Genomic DNA, 22,052 nt, shown 5'->3' with positions numbered 1-22,052 from the left:
CTTTTTCCTTCCTCTCTATAGGTGATTTCCTTTTCTTGTCCTACTTCCTCTTCTTTATCCATTGTTTACTTTTCATTTTCTTGTCTATTCTTCCTCTTGTTCTTTCACTTCTTTCACTCTTAATGAAAGTTAAAAAAAAACTTGAGAGCATTTCTATGCCTTGTTTTGTCTAAAGTCTTTGGAAGCCATGAGGCTCCTCGTGATAGACCTTATTTTCTTGAGATTAGAGTTGAAGCTTGCTCTTTACTTTCTCTTTGGTGTGGGAGGGTGCAGATCTTTCCCAATTGCTATTGTAATTTCATGGCATAAATCCATATCCTTCCTTTATAACATTCTTCATGCAGAATTCCGTGGAGTTGTTAAGATGACTTTAGTTTGTATTTAAATGTCGACCGAAGCTATTAACTACTTAATTCTTATGAAAGTTTTTCTTATATATTACTTGTTTGGTTGTTCGAAATTTGAAGTGTTTTGAATTACAACAAAGCTTGCTAGATTTCTCTTTTTGATTAAACGCAGTTAGAAATGAGGTTGAATTTGATTAAGAAATGGTATCGATTTTTGTTCGAGTGCCCTCGAGTGTATTTGATCAATTCGATTGAACCTCGTCGAGCCCAATTCGAGCTCGAATGGACTCTAATTGAGTCGAATAAGACTCGACCGTGTTCATTCAAGCCCGAACAGTTTGTTTTGACCGCGACGAGTTCAATTTGTCCCAAATCAATTTCAATTTGAGTTTAAGTTTGTTTATTAAATTAATCAAGCCTAATCCGCTTTTAAATCAAGCCAATTTGGGTCAAATTCACATCCAAACCCAACTCAAATCAGCCTAGACCAATTCTAATTAAATTCCAAGTTACTTTTTTTAATCAATTTGAGGCTTAGTTTGAGACGGCTTTTTATTGATTTCTAAAACTCTAACAGAGTTTTAGTAAAAATTAAAACAAAAAAATCAATAAAAAAACTGTCCCACGAAGCCTGAATCTCATACCAAATCGGAAAATAGATTGGATGACTTGAATCAAATGGGTTGTTTATTCGAGGTTTCAGAGTGATATCTGCATTCTTTGATAGACATGAAAATATGCCCATTTGCATGATGTTTGGAAGATTGGAGCATGGGACGACGGAGGGCAGGCTACCTCTCTTGACGCTAGCGTGCCTTTACTCTAGGCGAAGACCCCAGGCGTGGAGGAGCTCTCATTCGGACTCCGAGAATCAAGCATTGAGATTTTCTCCTCCAGTTCTCACGGTCTCTTCCCTCTCGGCCCCTTCTCTATTTTTTTTTTGTGAATCTACCACTCTTGCTCTCTCTGGCGTGAGTCCAGGTGAGCCCTAACGCCTCCCTCCCGGTCTGTCTCCCCCTTTGCTCCAGGCAATTTCCTCCCCATTCATGCGACCCAAAGCCTGACGCCCTCCGCCTCTCCCTGCTCGTGTGACCCAGCCCTCGACGCCGACTTTTTCCTTCCTCTCTATAGGTGATTTCCTTTTCTTCTCCTATTTCCTCTTCTTTATCCATTGTTTACTTTTCATTTTCTTGTCTATTCTTCCTCTTGTTCTTTCACTTCTTTCACTCTTAATGAAAGTTAAAAAAAAACTTGAGAGCATTTCTATGCCTTGTTTTGTCTAAAGTCTTTGGAAGCCATGAGGCTCCTCGTGATAGACCTTATTTTCTTGAGATTAGAGTTGAAGCTTGCTCTTTACTTTCTCTTTGGTGTGGGAGGGTGCAGATCTTTCCCAATTGCTATTGTAATTTCATGGCATAAATCCCTATCCTTCCTTTATAACATTCTTCATGCAGAATTCCGTGGAGTTGTTAAGATGACTTTAGTTTGTATTTAAATGTCGACCGAAGCTATTAACTACTTAATTCTTATGAAAGTTTTTCTTATATATTACTTGTTTGGTTGTTCGAAATTTGAAGTGTTTTGAATTACAACAAAGCTTGCTAGGTTTCTCTTTTTGATTAAACGCAGTTAGAAATGAGGTTGAATTTGATTAAGAAATGGTATCGGTTTTCACATGGGTGATTCTCTTATTTATTCTTCCATTATGCACGGAATTATTAGTTGAATTTCTATCTGCATGACGGGGCTCTAAAGGGCATTTGGAAGGTACATTCCTTCTTGAGAATGTTGTGAATGCTGTGTAAAAATGCTTCGTATTTGTTGTTGTTTCATTTCAAAATCTTAATGAGCTTTGGGTAGATTGTGGGAAGTTATGAAGAGCCCATGTTATTCTTTATCAAAATATGCATCTAAAGTGTTTGGTGAAATGTCTTTAAAGAAATATTTTGATATTTGGTTAGTAACTCATGAAGCTTGGGTTTGCATATGAAGCCACTTAACCAAATATTGGGTGACCATATTCAGATATAAAGGTTTCACATGTTTCTCATGAGTTTGGACATATTTATGTTTGCAAAATTCCTCCCAAAATCTCTTTATTGTAGTGTCTAATGCTCTTTTGATTACAAATGTTAGTAATGATTTTTTGATGAGTTTCAAATAATCCTTTTTAAGTATGTATCTAAAGCCTTCATGAGGGCATGTGATTGTGAAGGTTTTTAGCTTCCATAGTGATTTTCTCCATGTGATTTCATAAGTTCTTCACGTGGTTGACAATTTCCTCATGATAAATCTTGGTGGCCTTTGAGCATATTCTTTGGCGTTGCTTTCAACCAAGTGTATGTTTAGAGAATGGTGATGCTTAGGTTTAAAATGAAGCTTTGCTTAAGTTACAATTCATGAATCCTATGATTGATACTTTGTTTATGGTAAATATTAGTGAATCGTATGCAAGATTTTGGTGATATGTTTCAACAAAGCGTGCATATGAACTTTTCATAAGTGAGCGTGGATGCAAAAAGGCTAGTTTTCATGTTGATTCGCTTCAAGTAATTTTTACCCTTCATTGTGTCTATGTCTTATGATGGCCATTGTTCATCTTGTCATAATATATGTTGACTTGTCTTATTTTGGAATGGATAGTTGATGTATGAGCTTTACTTTTGAATCATGTTTTATGGCTTATTAGTTTAAGTGTGGCATGGTAATACATCAAAAAGAAATTGTTCTACATCATCTCTTAGACCTCGCATGCTAGTTGTTTGATCAAATGCCTTAGAGAGGTAGTCTTCTTCTATTACTCCCTTTATTTGGGTATTATTCATGCAAGATTCCAATGCCAAATGGATGTACATTATACAAGCCCAAATGATTATTATTATGGTAATTTTGTTAGCTCTTATTCTATGTGTGTGGAGGGAGCGGGACAAAATGCATATGAGACTATTGGTGATGCATATATTTATATTTCCTTTCTTTTAGGCTCTCTAAAATTACTAGCAAAGTTGATAGTGGTGATGGTTTGTGAGGTCCTTTCCTTTATGCTCATGGAGTAGTTGCCTTTAATTTCTTTCATAAGCATGTATATTTCGTTCTTATTCATGATTAGACTCGCCCCTTGGATGCTATATGTCTATGTTTGGAGAAATTTAAATTTACAAGCATGCTTCAACGTGTTTACTTAGAACTAATGGTTTATACACTCTTGTTAAATTTTATGTCACGAATATCTCAAAATTATCTTTTATTTTGTCATAAAATATAAAATTAGTGTCATTGTTGCTAAACCTTTGGTTTTATATCCTCATTTGCTTAAATATTGTAGTTTGACCATTTGATGAAATGCCCCAAAGAAAAGTTGTAATTGTTTTTCTACATTAAAGACAAAAAACTGCACATGCTTTATGATTGAATTTTAAGAGTTTGTATCTCGAATGCAAGGCTATTAGTTTATGTTGGAAAGTTTTTTTCATGGTGTCTTGGGTTTCAAATAGAGGTTTTGTTTGGAAATTAACTCAATGTTGTGTTGAATACTTGGAATGGTTCTCATCCTTTTGAGCTTTTTTTTTTTTAGTAGAAGAAAGATATGTGATTTAAGTTTTGATTTGCTAAGTGGAGAATGATTGTTTCATTCTATCCAATATCATGAGGTTGATTTTGAATCCTTGGCAAGTAGTGGTTTTGCACTTGATGGTTAAAGGTGAAATATATGAATATCTTCGAAAATATTTTGCATGCTTCGTATTTTGATTCAGAGAATATATGGTTCAAATGCTAACTTGTTTGCTTTATGTTGAATGTTTTATAAGTCGTGTAGAGAAATACATGAGTGTTGGGGAATGCTATGTTTATTCATATATCTTTGATAAATTTTCACAAGTCTAGAAGTGATGGAGAATTATTATGTGTTATACTTATGAGTCTTCACATAAATTGGATTTTGCTTTGTATGGATTTTTATGCTTAAAGGAGCTTCAGTTTGTTTTAAGTTGAGAAGGTTTATGATTGGATTTAGATTTGTTTTATATTGGAAAATTCTACAACAAATTTTGTGAATGTTTTAGAATGAAAGCTTTTGTGAAGTTTTCTTTTTGGAGATTTTGTTTTTACCCCACACCAAATGAAAAAGCACTTGATTGTTTTTGTGTCAAAAAGAGTTTTGGTAGATGATTTGTGTAAGGTTTTATATAACATTTCATTTAGAAGTTTTCATAAGTCATTTTGGGATTTACAATTTTGTGATTTGCTTTTTGCAGCAAGGCTCTTTAGTGTCTTTTCAGAGCAAGAGAATGTTTGGCATGTGGATTGTCTTTATATTGTTCGCATTCTCTTCTAAAGTTGGATTTTGGAAAAATATGGAAAAAGAGAAACTTATTTTTTTTAAGTTTTGGTTTTGGGAACCTGTTCCCCTTTGTCACTTTGAGCTATATTTAGAGGATAGTTTAGTTATTTGAGTTGAGATTTATTCTAGTGATTTGGTTGGAATATGGGGACAGTAAAGGGCATTAAAAACACCTTCTTTTCTATTCATATTATATTGAATTGGGGTGAAGGGTGTTTTAGAGGCATACTTGACTTCAAAGAAGTATGTCCAACAATAAAAATGCATACATTCCTTTTATTTTTGATTTTCATTCTTTTCTCTCTATTGTATTTAGTCATATCTTGCTTTGCTTTTAGTCTTTTAGTCGCTTCTCTATTTATGCTTTAAGATCAAATGCTTGCAAAAATAAGAAAATCCAAAAAGAAGGCAAGCGGCCCATCTAATGTGCATATAATAAAAAGATACGTTCTTATCTAGTTCAAAATTTTCATTTATTGCCATTATTTTCTTTTCATATAGAATGTGCTGTAATACCCATCTTTTTAGTATCTTGCGAGTTGATCTTTGGAGAGCAAAGGAGCATTGGAGCACTAGGTGAAGAGCATGGACAGTCGAATCCGAGCATCAGTCGGCCCCATTTAATCCGATGGGGGCATTACGGGCGAAACCACCAGGTCATAGCCCTCGGTGCTGTAAGTTTCCTTAAACTTAGAAAACCTTTAGGGGCCCTAATGGTTGTACCCTCCGTACCCTTTAGTACCTTGTAGAAGCTTCATTTTATAATTAGGATTATTTTTTTCTTTTATTTTAGATTCATAAACCTATTGACATATATACGAACGTCCTAAGAGTTAGAAAATAAAAACTTCTTTTTGTCTCACAACTTTAGTGACACTTAAGGATAAAAATTAAAGACCGAATCTTAGATAACATAGACTTAGGGTGCATGCTCCTTATAGGATAGAGACATCAAAATAAAAATTTAGTGACATATTTTCCTAGGTTTAGAATGCTTTAATTTACTAATAATCAACCAATCAAATTAACCTTAATTCAATTCTTAACAAATGTATTAAAACACATAATTTTGTATTTAAACCATAACAAATATTTCATAACCACTAAAATGCAAAATCTAAATCATAACTAACTAATCTAATAATCAACTCCTAACCAATTTAAAGTTTAAAAGATGTAGACTAAAATTAGGAGAATAAACCTAAAACTAAAACTCATTAAGATAAGAGACTTCTAAAGATCAAACTTTAGATCAATCTTTTAAAGTAATTAACAAATCTCTTGATAAATAAAACTGCTTAATTCACATTTCTTTTTAATGTATAACAAACTAAAATATTCAACAAAATTGGTTGCCACGGGGTAACCCAGTCCTACGAGGCTATTAAGTTAACCCCAAGGAGGTTGAAATAAACCTCATGGCCTCGGTGAGAAATAAAGGTGGTAATCAATCAATTATTAAAATAAAATATCTAAAATTAATTTTAAAATACTAATATTTAAACTTAAATTAAAATCTCCCTTTTGCCTTTTAACAAATCAATACAAGTAACTTTAATTAAATTATCCTACATAAGACCTATTCAAAATCACACAGTCTACACACACTTAGACTTGCTTGTTAGGACATGACTTCTAGTTCTAGGTTAGGCTGATGTCTTCTTTTCTTTCTGTCTCTGTGTTGTGGCGACTTACATGTGACCCATGTGCTGTTTGTTTTGCTACTTGCTTTAGTTTTTTTTTTTTTAAATGTTTCTATGATGAGTTTAAGTTCCTTTCTGCAGTGTTGTGAGCGATAGAATACCCATATGTTAGGAATGCTTTTTATACTGACATTGTCTTACTGCAGATGGCCATGCTCACACAACGCTAAAGGGGGCTAAAAAATAAATAAAAAATATATAACTGCTTTAGGTGCTTTAGCTACTTAGCTCACAAAAAATAAGAGCATAGCCACATGTGTTTGATTTGAGCAATTTTATTTCATATATATAACTGCTTGGATGATTTTGATTATAACTATTTAGGATAACTTTGCAGGAGAGTCTAAATTTTTATTTTTCTGATATTATGTATTTGGTGTCAAGTGTTAAGAAAATTGTTAAAACAAGACATTTTAAATGTAGAGGGGTCTAAAGGGAAAATGAAATCTCTTATAGAAAATTTCTTTTTCATTTGAATATCCTTTTGGAGGACGTACTACGAGGAACCCGAAGAAAGGAAAATAATCCACAGATGAATCAATAAAGTAAGGATGAAAATCGAGATATAAAATGCCTTATTTTAAAATTTGCATCATTCCTTAGGAGTAGAACCTGGATTGTTGTCAGTGGAGCCCGACAACTACTAATTTTCTACACTTTGTGTTATATATTGTATGACACTTGCCATGGACTCTAGACACTCTTTTCATGATTTTTGTTGTGATTATTATATTTACTTTATTTGCGCAGTATAAATGACATGCTTTTCATAAGTTTCTTTCTTGCATGTGCATGTGCCTTACTCGCTAGACTGTTCTAGGAACAATTTTTTTTACTCGTAATTAATAATAAAATTTTAAGAATTAAGCAACATAGAAATATAACGATTTATGGAATAGCCGGAATCGTCCTGGGTCGCATGTATCTGAATGCATTCTCTCTTCCTTATTTGGACACTTCCCTACCTGCGGGTTGAGTCCGAATAATCTGGCCTATGAGGATGAAGTGCCGGACCTGGGGAAGCTTAGTCTTTCTAAAAAAAATATTTTATAAGCCTTTTTAAAACTTCAAGCATATCTGATTTGAATATTTTGATCAGCATATATTGCATTAGTAACCAATTAAAATTAAAATTTAATTGCATTAATTTTAGGTGCATAACACCATTCATAAGTATGAGGCCACTTAGGAACTTTTCTAGATGTCGGGCCTCAAATTTCAAAGTCTAACTACCCACCCATCTTTCATATGGACCGAAAATCATGAATTTGATACGATTAGGTGGTTTTAGCTGGCTTGCTTTTTCATGCAAGGTATAAGTCCAAGCTGCATTAGTTAGGTCGTAGGTGTTAATATCATGTATACGATATTACATCTCTTATAGATTAGGATCTAAGGTTTGTGGTACAAGTGTACCATTGTATGCCTTATTGGTGGGTAAACCTTCTTTTCTTTTAGAGACTATAAATCCTGCCCATTCGCGTCACACAGATGACGCTACCTCCCTCTTTCCCTCACGTATTATTGAATACAATTATCTTCTTTTTCTCCAGTTTCCTCTTCTTCAGACCGGCCGAGTGTGGATTTGAGCCATGTTTGTTGATTAAATCAAATTGAGCTTATCTTCCCCTTTGATTAGGAAAGCCTAGACAATTCCTTTGCGCTAAACTCATTTGAGAGAATAATATAATATCCTTAATCGAGAGTTTTCTTAGATCAAGGTCTAAGATGTAATTAACTATGGGGGCTTAGGCCCGCTGAAAACTGATCTCCATATCAAATAAATCCTATTCGAGCTGATGTATCAAATAGAGGAAATCTTGTGACTTTGATTATGTTATATATATTATTACACATCAAGGTGTGTAGGTGAAAGCCTCTATCCTCTATAGTTAATCGTATATATAATCTCATCTTTCCTTCCATTGGCCTGCTTATGTCGAGTGCAAAGGTCTACGATCGTTTTATCCTACGGGATAGTGCAGTTGTATTCTTTACATTTGAACCCCAAAAGCATAATCCTTTCGGATACCCACACAAATTCTAAAAAAGTTAAAAAGATTCTTAGATGCTTACCTAGTTCTTATGATGCTAAAATTACTGTCATCACTAAATCTAAAGATCTAAACATTTGCTCTATTGACAATTTTCTTGCGTCACTCATTTCGTACGAGCAAGAGGTGAATCAAAGGCAAAGTAATGCAGGTGAAAAGAAGAAGGAGCGGACGGTGGCATTGAAAGTAAACAACTCAGAAAGTTAAATTTCTGCAGGGGAGGAAGAAGATGACATAGCCTTGATGACCCGATAGTTCAAGAACTTTTTGAAAAGCAAATAAAGGCGCCATCAGAACAACTGGAATAAAGATAAAAGCTCAAGATTTACAAAAATTTCATCGAATATAATCTATTTTGAGTGCAGGAAACTAGGTCACCTGCGAGCTGATTGCCCCAACTTGAGTCAACCAGCTAAGGAAAAAGGTAAGGATAAAGCTAAGTACAAGAAGGGGAAGATGAAGATATAAAAGGCTTTTTGGGCCGACTCTACCCCGGAATCATCTGAAAAAGAAGTAGAGGAGGAGGTAACAAATTTGTGTCTAATGGCTAACGATAATCTTGATTAATTAGATCAAGATGAGGTATGCCAACTTTTATATGAAGATCTAATGCTTATTTCTGAGAAAATCCATGACTTGAATAGGAAATTAAAAAAGATGTATGCTAGTCTAAATATTGATTTTAGTACTTTACAAACTAAGCATGCTAACTTAGTTAAATTTTTTTTTGATTTAAATAGAGATCACATGTCCCTGCTTGATGAGTATGATGCATTAAATAAGAATTATATTGAATTAACAGAAGCACATGAATCCTTAAAAATAATGCATATTGAACTAGAAAAGGATTTTCACAAACTAGACAAACTTGCTTTGGAGTTATATCATAATAAACATCTATTAAAATGGTAAGTTGACGGATAAACATATGAAAACAACACATTTAAAGAAAAAAATAAAAAAAATTCAAAAAAGAAAAGACATAACCCATATTAGCCCAATCTAGCAACCCCCCAGCACTGCATGCATCACACAACTTTAGAAAGAGGCATCACTACTCACATAGGTTAGTGAACCCATTTTTTGGTGTTAGGTGCTTCTCTTGTGGCATGCTAGGTCATATAACCCGCATATGCACGATTCACCATAGGACACACCTAGTATGGAGACTTAAATGCATCCATCACAGCATAACATGCATACATCTCTTTTATGCAAGCATAAGGAGGAACCCAAACTCATTTGGGTTCCCAAATCTAACCCTTGAATGAAATTGTAGGGATGCTCTCATAAAAGACCTAGTGAGAGCATGTGGTACCTAGACAGTGGCTTCTCACGACATATGACTGGAGATATTAAGAAGTTTATTTTACTGGAGACCAGGATCGGAGACAAAGTAACATTGGGAGACAACACCATTATTAAAGTGATAGGCTAAGGTATTATTGGAAATGCTAAGAATTTTTTAATTGAAAATATTTTATTAGTTGATGGTTTGAAGCATAACTTACTAAGCATTGGTAAATTATGTGATAAAGCTTTTGACATTAAATTTCTTTCTGACAAATGCATGATTAGTTTAAATGACAAACTTGTTTTAGAAGGAAAATGAATGAATAATATTTACATGTTAGATCTTGATTGCATTGATAGTTCAAATTCATTTTGCTTAAAAATAATAATAGATGACTTGTGGCTATGACATAGGAGACTATGCCATGCTAGTATGAAAACACATAGAAATATCACTAAGAAAAATCTAGTTAGAGGCGTACCTAAGTTAGACTTCACTAAGGACCATCTATACGATGCATGGAAACTAGGAAAACAAATCAAATCATCCTTTCATTCAATCAAAGATGTGATTACCTCTAGGCCATTAGAAATTATTCACATGGACTTATTTGGACCCGTTAGCACAGCTAGCCTACGTGGGAAAAATTATGGATTTGTGATTGTAGACGACTTCACTATATTCACTTGGGTAAGATTCCTAGCACATAAGAATGAGTCATTTGAGGAATTTAAGATATTCTTCACTTGGATTCAATGAAAATTAAAATGCGAAATCTCAAAATTCCATAGTGATCATGGTGGAGAGTTTCAAAATGAAAGATTTGAATAATTTTGTCAAGAGATAGGAATAGAGCATAATTTCTTAGTCCCTAGAACACCTCAGCAAAATGGAATAGCATAAAGAAAGAATAGAACTTTGGTAGAAGCTATTAGGGCAATGTTAACTGAGTATACCCTTCCTAGATATTTTTTGGGCAGAAGCAGTAAACACGGCGTGTTATATTTTAAATAGGGTGAACATTAAGTCAAAACTGAATAAAACTCCTTATAAACTCCTTAAGGGTCGGACACCAAATCTTTCACACTTACATGTCTTTGGTTGCATGTGCTTTATCTTAATTAATGGCAAACTTCCCTTAGGAAAATTCGATCCCAAGTCTGATGAGGGTGACTTCTTAGGTTATTCATCTGTAGGTAAGGCCTATAAAATCTTTAATAAGAGAACCATAGTAGTAGAAGAGTCCACCCATTTAGTATGATGAATTAGATAAGTCCTCTGAATCTAAAATTGAAGAAGATGAAATAGAGGTAATTTAGGGAGTAGAAACTATGACCATAGGAGAAAGGGTAGAACCTCAAGAAGATTTGCCTAGAGAATAGATATATTCTTCTAGTCATCCTAAAGAGTTAATTGTAGGAGACCCTTCTGAAGGTTTAAGAACTAGGCACGAACTTAGGAAGGAGGTTAGTCATTCAACATTCATTTCTATGATAGAACCCACGAGTATAGATCAAGCTTTAGGAGATGAATTATGGGTCTTAGCAATGCAAGAAGAACTGAATCAATTCACCAGGAATGATATTTGGGAGTTAGTCAAGAGACCTAAAGAACAGAGTTTAGTTGGAACAAAATGGGTCTTTAAAAATAAGGTGAATGACTTAGGAATCATAATAAAAAATAAAGCCAGACTAGTAGCTAAGGGGTACAACCAAATTGAGGAAATAGACTTTGAAGAAACCTTTACTCCGATATCTAGACTAGAAGCCATAAGAGTGCTCTTAGCTTTTGCTTGCTTCAAAAGTTTTAAATTATTTCAAATGGACATAAAGAGTGCTTCTCTGAACGGGGTAATCAAGGAGGATGTTTATGTTGAGCAACACACAGGATTTGAAAGTTCATAATTTCCAAACCTTATATTCAAATTAAAAAGGGCACTTTATGGGTTAAAGCAAACACCTAGATCATGGTGCAAAAGACTTAGCTCATTCTTATTGGATAGAGGATTTGTAAAGGGTTGTGTGGACACTACTCTGTTTTTATAAAAGGTTAAAGATGAAATTCTCATTATTCAAATTTATATGGATAACATTCTATTTGGATCTTCAGATAAAATTTTATGTGATAACTTTTCAATAACAATGAGTAATGAGTTTGAAATGAGCATGATGGGAGAGCTTAATTATTTTCTTGGCGTAAGTATGAAATAAATGGATAATGGAACATTTTTTAGCCAAACGAAATACTTTAAGGATATTATGAAAAAAATATGAAATGAATAGTGCTAAACCCATGAACACTCCAATGAGCTCCCCGATTCAACTAGATAAAGACCCGACTGGAAAATTAGTAGATCAGAAAAAACATAGAGGAATGATTGGATCTCTCCTCTACCTGACTGCTAGTAGACCGGACATAATGTTTAGTGTGTGCCTCTATGCCCATTGTCATGCTGATCCAAAAGAGTCTCGCTTAACTGTGGTCAAGAGAATTCTGAGATATATATTAGGAATCCCAAACTTAAGAATTTGGTATCATAGGCACAACACTTCCTTTGAAATCTTAGGGTACTCAGATTCTAATTTTATAGGATGTACGACAGATAGAAAAAGCACCTATGGTACCTACCAATTTATAGGACAATCTTTAGTTTCTTGGTCCATCAGCAAGCAAAATTTGGTAGCCCTCTCCACGACCGAGGCAGAATATATTACAGTAGAAAGTTGTGTTGCACAAGTACTATGGTTAAAGCAATAAATTCTTGATCTTGGATTACCTGTAGGAACCATCTCAATCATGTGCGACAACACAAGTGCAATTTGCATTTCTAAAAATCCAATTCAACACTCTTAAACAAAATATATAGCATCAAATACCATTTCATAAGAGATCATGTAGCTAAAGGAGATATAAAATTACATCACATAGCTACAGGAGATCAATTGGCAGACATTTTCATGAAACTACTAGCCTACGACACCTTTAGCACTTTGTGGACAAGACTGGGTGTCATAAACATTAATGCATAATTTTAAAAAAAAAATCTTCTTAAGCTGTTCCTGATCTTCACACACTCACTACACCAAACTTGATAATTCATATTTTTCTTATCGTACTGTATTATCCACTATCATACTGACGATATATCAAAACTACACATATCACAACCCAAACTTGAATTTCGTCTCTGTTAATCGTACTGTACGATACACATCGTACTATATGAAACAAGTGGCAGTTCATTGAATTCATTTGGTACAACATTATTGAACATCGTATGATACGATATATCCACTTTGTACTGTACGATCCACGTCAGCAATGGATTGGGACGAATTTAATCAGTTTGGTACGATATTATTCCTGATGGTACTATACAATATCTTTGCTTCGTATTATATGATTCACATCAATGAAATGGATGAGGACAACTTAAAGGTGGTTGGTACGATATAATGAAAATTCATACTGTAAGAACACCTGTTCATACTATATAAAACTTTTGGTCAAAGGTTGCCCCGACGAACCTCGGGACGATCGAAATCCTTCTAATCGTACTGTATGGTTTGACCACCTTTTTTTCGAACTATCGGTCAGAAAATATTATTGCCACATCGTACTCAATATCAGATCGTACTGTATGATATGTCCAAAATTCTATAAATTGGCCATTTTTAAGCTTATTTCACTCATTCATCCTTCTCTCACTTAATATAACCTGCCTTCCTAAAATGTTGAGTTCTAATAAGCGCGGTCGTCAAGTTGTTGGAAGCTCATCTTCCTCGTGCCGATCCAATAATCATTTCCTAATTATCGACAATGAAGTAGCCTATCATAAATATAAGGCCTACAAAATTACACCATCTCGAATGTTAAACCAAGTTGCACTAAATTTTGAGGTAATGCCTCTATTCGCATCCACCACTTTGTAATTCCTTCTGACTATAGCCTTCCCATACAATTCAGAACTCCTTTTTGAATTCCAAGACAACCTCACAATCAACATCGAAAACCATACCCTCACCTTCTTCGTCTGCCATCAAAATGTTAAGATCACTAAAACAGACCTTGCCCAATACATTGGGCTCTCCACTAACGGTCCTAGAGTTAATTCCTTTCTTACCAATGAATTTGATTAGAGTGCTGTGAACTTAGTTCTTAGAAAGTTCACCTTCTACCAACACCAACCACTTGTTCAATCCCTCACCCTAAATGCCAGAATAATTCAACACGTACTTAGAACCTCAATAGTACCCAAAGTTGGTAATCGAGTCCTCATGACCTCAAGTTTATCTATCACTACCTATCTTATCATGTCCAACACCAAATTCAATGAAGCAGATTTGATTATCGATTACTTTCAAAATATGGCTCTTTTTTTGCCTCCCTACCACTCGTAGAAAACAAAATCTAGCCCTTGGCCACCTTATAGGTTACATCCTTTAAAACAAATACCAATTAACCTATCCTGGTGAACCTAATAATTTATCATTCTTCTATACAGATACCTCTTTTTGTATTCTTCTTCATTGGGGGCAAGAGTCTGAAGAACCTGATTTTGATGACGAAGAAGGAGAAGCTGCTCCAGTAGAAGCTACTGTTCGACTAAGACGACATGCACCACCCTGAGCACCTGCACCAGCCTACCCTCACAATGATTTGGTTGAACGATTCGAACAACTCTAGAGTCATCTTGAAACTCACATACAAGAGCAACATCAACGACATGAGGACGACATGCGGTGGCTTGGGGAACATTTTTCCTCAATTGATCAACAATTTGTGTGTCTCCACCACTACTTCCAGCACCCACCACTTCCACCTCCAAGTGATATGGATCCTCTTTTCTGAAGTGTATCTATTTTGTACTACCTTTCTTAGTGTTGTTCATGACTCCTCTTTTTGGTGATGTCAAAAGGGGGAGAAGTTTGTTGCTTATGTTTTACTTATGTTTTAGTTCAATGAAATGCATTTTTCTTTTCATGTTTATTTCTTAATGTTTTTAGAAAAAAACATGCCATGCAAATTTGCTTACAACCAACATTATTTGACATAATCAAAAAGAGGGAGATTATTGCAATTAATGATCCCTAGTCTGAGATTTTGATGTTGAAAAATAATGTCGTCTGAATTACTATTTATTGAATACCTTTGATTTCTGATATTGTCTGTGAGTACTAACATTTCAGGGAGATCACAAGTTACTCAGGACAACAAGAAGACTCAAGACTAGGTAGAGTAGGAGTGTGAGTTTATAACATTGTAAATTTTTAATTATTTTCTTAAGCCTGTCCACAAATTATATATAAAACTGAGCAACCATGCACACACACAGGGGGAGAGAGTTTTAAAATTAAAATATTTATTTCTCTATTGATCGTACTGTATGAGTTTATATCGTATTGTATGATCTGATCTGGCTGAAAAAGCTATCTGTGAATAAGTCATAATGTACGATGTGTTACTAAACAAAAACCCTAGCCGCCAGATTAATTTAAGTCAGTATAATAGTCGTTTATACTGTACAAACCTATTCATACTGTACTATTTATTTTGAATACTTACTTAAGTTAATCCCATGTTTAGTGGATAAATCAAGGATTGATTTTTGATTGGTTATTGTACTGTATGATACCGTTTATATTGTACGATCAACCGAGTCTATTTTTGATCATCGTGAACTTCGTACTGGACGATCCCTTGATTTTGACTAAATATACTGTACGAAATAGGTCATACCCTACGATGTATAGAGACGAGTTTCGATCATCTCGACAATCATCCTATACGAATAGAAGAGTTTTACATATCATACTGTACGAGTTTATATCGTACTGTATGATTATATTCAAAATTTTTTGACCTGTTCGTAAACCTTCGTACTAGGATGAAGCCCATTTTGTACTAATCATACTGTACGATATTAGATCATATTGTATGATAGTAACAGCTAATTTGAGAATTTCAGGGTTTTTTGGAGCCCATTTTAGGTATCAAAACTTCTATTTTTTTAGGGTGACTGTGAGAGAGGAATGTGATTAGAGAGGGATTCCTTGGGAGAGAGATCTTGAGAAGTTTTTAGGGTTTGTGAGAGGAAGGAGATGGTGGGCTTAGTGAGGGAGGAGTGTGAGGGAGATCACACGGTTGCTCCGAGCTTGTTGCACTTTGCTCCTCTTGCGGCCCAAGAAGATCTTATGAGAGGCTCTCTGAGGGGGAGACTATTCTACATCCGTGTCCTCTAAGGTACTCTTCTTTCTCCAAGAGGGAGAAAAATGAGAAGGTACATTGTCGTCACCAGGAGGGTGACAAAGCGCTTGACAGTCCGCCACGCAGGGTTGGTGAAAATGAGGTTTGTAAGGGCTTCTCCGCCTTGTCGTGTGGGCAAAAAGAGAACTATTATTTAGTAGTGAAATTCTCGGAGTGGAGGACTTTGGGGAGGAGTGGACGTAGGTCAAGTGATCGAACCACTATAAAATTTATGGTGTGATTTTTTCTTTACCGCTTTTATTTTCGCTTGCATTTTATTTTCATTATAATTGCTTGGTGAAATCGTTGTGAAATTGGTTGTTGCATTTTGTGTTCAAGTAATCTCTTTTGCATTATTTAAATTTTTCTGTTTTAAATTTAAAAACATAAAAAAAAAAAAATATTAGAACTCATGTTTAGGATTTTTTATTGCAACAATTTTTTGCAATTTACCTCCCCTCTTGGCTCATCTCGTAATTTCAATATTGATGCATGAAATCATTCAATTTGCTTATTAATCTTATATTTAAACCTTAATTTGTTATTATTCATATATCAAATTATTAACTGTCATGAAAGAAAGAAAAGAAAGTGTTTGAATAATTAATTTATTTAATGCCTATGATTATTTTTTTCAAAGAAAATACTTTTCCTTGCTTTCTAACTTTACAGAACAAATTAAATAAGTTTTATAAAGAAGGATTCCTTTTAATCAAATAAAATTTTAAATTAACCAATTCACCCCCTTTTATAGTATTCTACTTATAACAAAGAAGTTCTTTGAGTAAAACTTAATAACTTAAAGTGGATTATTATAACACACTTTGATAATAAGGCTGTGATAGAAGGCTATTTTATATAAGGACCCTGACTTTATGATGTTGAATTATTTGATTTTTTATAAGGTCGGAATATTCTTTAAAAATTTATTTAGGCTTTGTTTGGATTGACTTTCTTACTTCTTCTTAAAGTAGCTTTCTAGTACAAAATTTTTAATTTTTGTTCTAAAAAACTAGCATCTTTAAGAAGTAGTAAGAAAGCCTCCTCATACGAAGCCTTAGTTTACTTAGTATTGAATGTGAAATCTAATAGAAGTAAGTTATACTCACCCTAATAAATTTGTGGAAGAAATTTGTAGGCATTTCATAGAGTGATTGGATTTAAGAAGAATATAAACTACCATAATCTAATTTAAAATTATTGAATTATTTCTTTTGTGCACATAAATCTAATGATTATATGCTTGTATCAATGTGTAAAGCTAGTAAGAAAATTTAGGATAAACTTAGCATCACATGTGTAAGTACAAATGATGTAAAACAATCTTATATAAATAAGGTAAATGTATATTAGATTTATCATGGTTACTACTTCTTTATATTCATTAGGAAATTAATATTCTAATTTATAATGTTGAATAAAGTCCTTAGATGTCTTCCATAATCTAGGAATACTAAGCTTACCATAATTACTAAATCTAAATATTTATATAACTATTTTATTAATCTTCTACTTTGGTCTTTTATTATCCATGAGTAAAGATTAGGCAAAAGATAAATATAGATGAACAAAATAAGAAAAATTAGCCCTAAAGGTCTAAGAATTAAATGTTAACAAGGGAGAGTCATCAAGTGAGGATAATGTAGTACTAATCTCAAGAAAGTTTGGCTCCTTCTTAAAGTACAAAAAGAAAAAAAATTATAAAAAAAGCAAATAAAAAGTTAAATTTATCAACAAATTAATTAAATATTGGTGTTATTTAGTTTATGTGTAATGATTACATAAAATGAGATTGCCATAGTAAGAAAACTAGTAATAAAATAGAAAAGACAGATGACAAGGGTGACACTAAATGACAGGGGAGACACTAAAAGAAGAAACAATAAAAATAAAAAAGGCTTCTTGATAAATTTGGATTTAAAATCTTCTTTTAATGAGCTTGACGAAGAAACAAATGGTTTATGACTAATGGGTTAAGACTTTTAGGAGCACTTAAATCTTATATAGTTATATGATTTATCTTATGATGATTTTTTACTTATATAATTATATGATTTATCTTATGATGATTTATTAAATATGGTAAAAGATAAGCATGAAAATTTCAAAACATTTAATAAAAAATATGTTTATCTAAAAAAAGTCTCATGATAGCTTAGAAAAGTATAATACTATTTTAGTGCATGACTTAGTTCATATTAACAAAGAACTTGTGAATAAAAGTTCATTTTTATACATTTAAAAATGGAAAATGCTTTCCACAATTAAAAGATCTAATTTCTTATGATGGCACAAAAAACCACATAAAAAGTATAAATGTAAATCTCATATTAAATCAACTTTTAAAAGAAAAGATTTTAAAGATAAAAATTCATTTATGCATATTTTGTCTAATGGAAAATATCTTTTTATTGATGACTTAAACTATAATTTGCTTAGCATTAGTCAATTAAAGAAAAGTTTTGACATTAAATTTTTATCTTCATATTGCTTACTTAAATTTAATATAAAATTTCTTTAAAAATTTTTAATAATAATAATATTTATATGATTATTGGTTCTAATAGTATAGTTAAACTAGCTTAATTAATTATATTAAAACTAAGCTTGATGAATCTTGATTGTATCATAGGAGATTTTGTCATGACAACAACAACAACGTCATCATCAAGCCTTTGTTCCACTACGTGAGGTCGGCTACATGAATCATTTTTCTCCGTTTTGTCCAGTTAAAATTCAAATTCTCATTTAAATCTAATAAAGAAACATCATGTCTAATATTTTCTAACCAGATCTTTTTAGGTCTAACTCATCTCTACTTTCCTAACTAGGTCATCGGAAGGCTGCCATTTTATGTGACCAAACCATCTTAGTTGTCTCTCTGTAATATTATCTTCCATTGAAGCTACTCCAACCTTTTCACGTATATGCTCATTTTGTATCCTATCTCTAAGGGTAAAGCCACTCATCCACCTGAGCATCCTTATCTTTGTAAAATTTAACTTAGTATTATGCTTCTCTTTTAATGGCCAACATTCAGCACCATAAACCATTGCAGGTCTCACCACCATCTTATAAAATTTTTCCTTAAGTTTGCGGGGGACTTTTCAATCACACAACAAGTCTGATGCATTCCTCCACTTCAACCATCCAACTTGAATTCTACTGATAATTTCCACATCTATTTCACCATCACTTTAAACAATATATCAAATGAAAGTTTGTTAGGGATGTTAAGCCCTATAGAACTGGCCTGAGGCTAACCAAGAGGAGGGGGGTGAATTGGTATTTAAAAATTTCTTTAAGCAAAAAGAATGATTATCACAAACCAAGTCACCACAAGAACAAGTGCGGAAGAAAATAAATACGGAAGCAGTAAAAACAAGAACTCAAGGATTTATAGTGGTTCAGTAAACTCGACCTACGTCCACTCCCCGGAGGCGCCCTCCGCGTATTGCACTACAAACGTGACTGTCCTTTAGCCCCCACAACTAGGCGAAGAAGCCCTAACAAAAACACCTCCTTTTTGCCACACCCGGCAAGGCAGAGAACCTAACTCCTTTTGCTTCCTCCTGAAGCAGGCAGAGAACCACGATCACTTGCTGAAACTTAACTCTCCCAACCCTTCCAAGGACAAGAGACTCTAGGGAAGAAGAAGTGGAATGATGCTTGGAGCAACCCTTGTGAATCCCCTCACAAGCTCCCCATCACAAGTTCCTCTATATCTATCTCCCTCTCTCTCTCTCTCCTTTAGGTTTTCTCAGGTCAAGACAGCAGCCAAGGATATTCAAAAATGTTGAACTAAAGCTCTTAAATAGAAGAGCCTCAAAGGAGCTCATTAATTATAAGTTGCCGACTTTATCGTCTAGGACGATATAGACATCGTCATGGCCGATTAGTACAAATCTCAGAAGATCGGCCAGAGCATCGCCCTTAATGCAAACTGGATGATTAAAAAATTGGCTTGATCGTCCCGGCAGATCAGTTCAAATCAGAGGAAAATCGTTCCGAGCATCGCCCTGAATTTAAGCTGTCCGATCCAGATCGTCCAGCATATCGCCCTGAATTTGTGTTTGCCGATATTTATCATCCAGGAGTGACTAAGGATTTTAGAATCGATCGTCCTGGCCGATATTGCGATCGTCCAGGACTATATGATCATATCAATCATCCTTAATTACCTCCTTGATTGTCTGATCAATTAAGGCATAATTTGTGAATATCGTCCAGGCCGTTCCATACAAAATACCTTAATTGTTTATGGCGGCAATATCTTTCTGTCTTGATCCTATCGTCCTGTCCGATACAAGTATCGTCCAGGCTGATTGGCTAATGACGACTGCCTTAATTAAGAACCCCTGATTAGATTCTCTATTTTAAGCCAGATCGTCCAGGATGATGTAAATATCGTCCTGGCCGATATGAGCAAAAAATAGAAATTCTAAGTATCTCAAGTGTGTGTGTGTGTGTGAGGTTACTTTGCATCAGTCACACCAAAGATTACAATTGACTCAAGAAGGGAAAAAAATAAAATTATAGATTGACTCAACCCTAATCTACCCATTCTTGAGCTGGCTCCATTTTTCCGTCCGATCTTTAATTCCTGAAAAGTTAGTAGTAAAAGGCAGTCCAAGAGAAGTCAGAGTGTTTGCCAATCATCAAAACATAGTTCATGGACCTGAATTTGCAACAATCTCCCCTTTTTGATGATGACAAAATACTATGACAAATATTTAGAAAGCAGTAGTGCAACACATGGAATTTAAAGTGCAAGAAACATCCTAAAACTACTCCCCCTTTTGACATCTCAAAAAGGAGGGAATTAAGAACTAAAACAAACCACAAGACACTCTTTTTTTATATATACCAAGGCATGAAGATGATGTAGTATTCCATGTGATTGATTTTAAAAACTTGTGAGTTAATGAGTTAACAACATCAATAATCCAAAGAATGGTAGAATATCCGATCATGGTTACTCTTAGCTCGGACTTTCTCTTAGGGTAGAATCGTCTTTTGAAATAAATGACATAAGTTAAAAAATCAATTGGAAATGAGAAAAAAAATATATTCATCACTTGGTTTAAGAAAAAATATCTTATAGAATAATGAACAAAAGTAAATTTGTCACAATCGCAAAACAATCGAAATCAAGTCTTCGATTCATGAAAACTTCTAAGTTTTAAAAGATTTGAAAAGAGAGAATAGCTTGTCTTTTAGTGGGCTCATTTTATGCTTTTTGTCACTTTGATTGGGTTTTTGAGCATCTTGATTTTTGATACACTTTCGTGTATATACTTTTCTTTTCAATTTGGCATCATTGGCCATTTTTTTTTGCAAACTAAATTCTCTTTTTCAATCTCTTAAAAAGGAATTCTTAGTTGTGAGTATATCTTCTAGATATTATAGAATAGGAGCTCTCTCTGTAACATAGGAAAGAACTATCCACAAAACAGAATCAATAACCAATGATAAGAGTAACGAGGAATCTTGATGTGACAAAAAAAACTTTAAGCATTATAAATACAAGATATATTTGCTTAAGCAAGTTTAGAAAAGATCTTAATTTCATACACAATCTTTAATTTGAAATAGATTTTTGATTAGAAAAGAAAACTATGCCACTAAAATAGGTTAGAGAAAGAGATACAATCAACGAAATATTTTTACCATCTAATAGATTAAGAGATGTAAAACATTGATTACAAATTCTCAAAAGCATGTACAAGGCATACAATATCATTTCAGCGATGGTTTTTTGAAAGCTAAATTTAAGAAAGAAAAGCAACCAAAAAGAAAGTATACCAAATCAAACAAAAATTGAGAAAAAAAAAGAAAAAAAGAAAATAAAGAGTAAAAAGGAAAAGCAACTAAAAGAAAGAGAACAAAAAACAAAATGAAGCAAATAGAAGATCAAGTTTATACTGTTATGTCAATCACACCCAATCTGGTCCTTAAAGAGCTGAAAGTGTCGAAGGCCAGTGGTTTAGTAAAGATGTCAGCCAGTTGATTTTCAGTTGTCACATGGTGTAACTCAATGTCTCCCTTAGTCACATGGTCTCTAAT

At 33.7% G+C, this 22,052-nt stretch overlaps 1 long non-coding RNA gene across 2 annotated transcripts; it reads left to right on the top strand.

The window, feature by feature from the left end:
• Positions 1-978: 978 nt before the first annotated feature.
• LOC114580743 lies at positions 979-14,958 on the top strand. 2 transcript variants are annotated; one of them, XR_003702297.1, is made up of 3 exons: positions 979-1,478; positions 5,218-5,363; positions 14,245-14,958. It is a non-coding gene; the product is annotated as an uncharacterized LOC114580743 (long non-coding RNA). The 2 variants fall into 2 exon arrangements; XR_003702298.1 differs by lacking the exons at positions 5,218-5,363; positions 14,245-14,958 and adding an exon at positions 1,633-1,898 and having other exon boundaries at positions 981-1,478.
• Positions 14,959-22,052: the final 7,094 nt, after the last annotated feature.

Source organism: Dendrobium catenatum, unplaced genomic scaffold (genome assembly GCF_001605985.2).
Source record: "Dendrobium catenatum unplaced genomic scaffold, ASM160598v2 fragScaff_scaffold_1221, whole genome shotgun sequence".
NCBI classification, from domain to species: Eukaryota; Viridiplantae; Streptophyta; class Magnoliopsida; order Asparagales; family Orchidaceae; genus Dendrobium; species Dendrobium catenatum.
The sequence above is the reverse complement of the archived record's forward strand: the minus strand, read 5'-3'. Positions and strand labels throughout refer to the sequence as shown.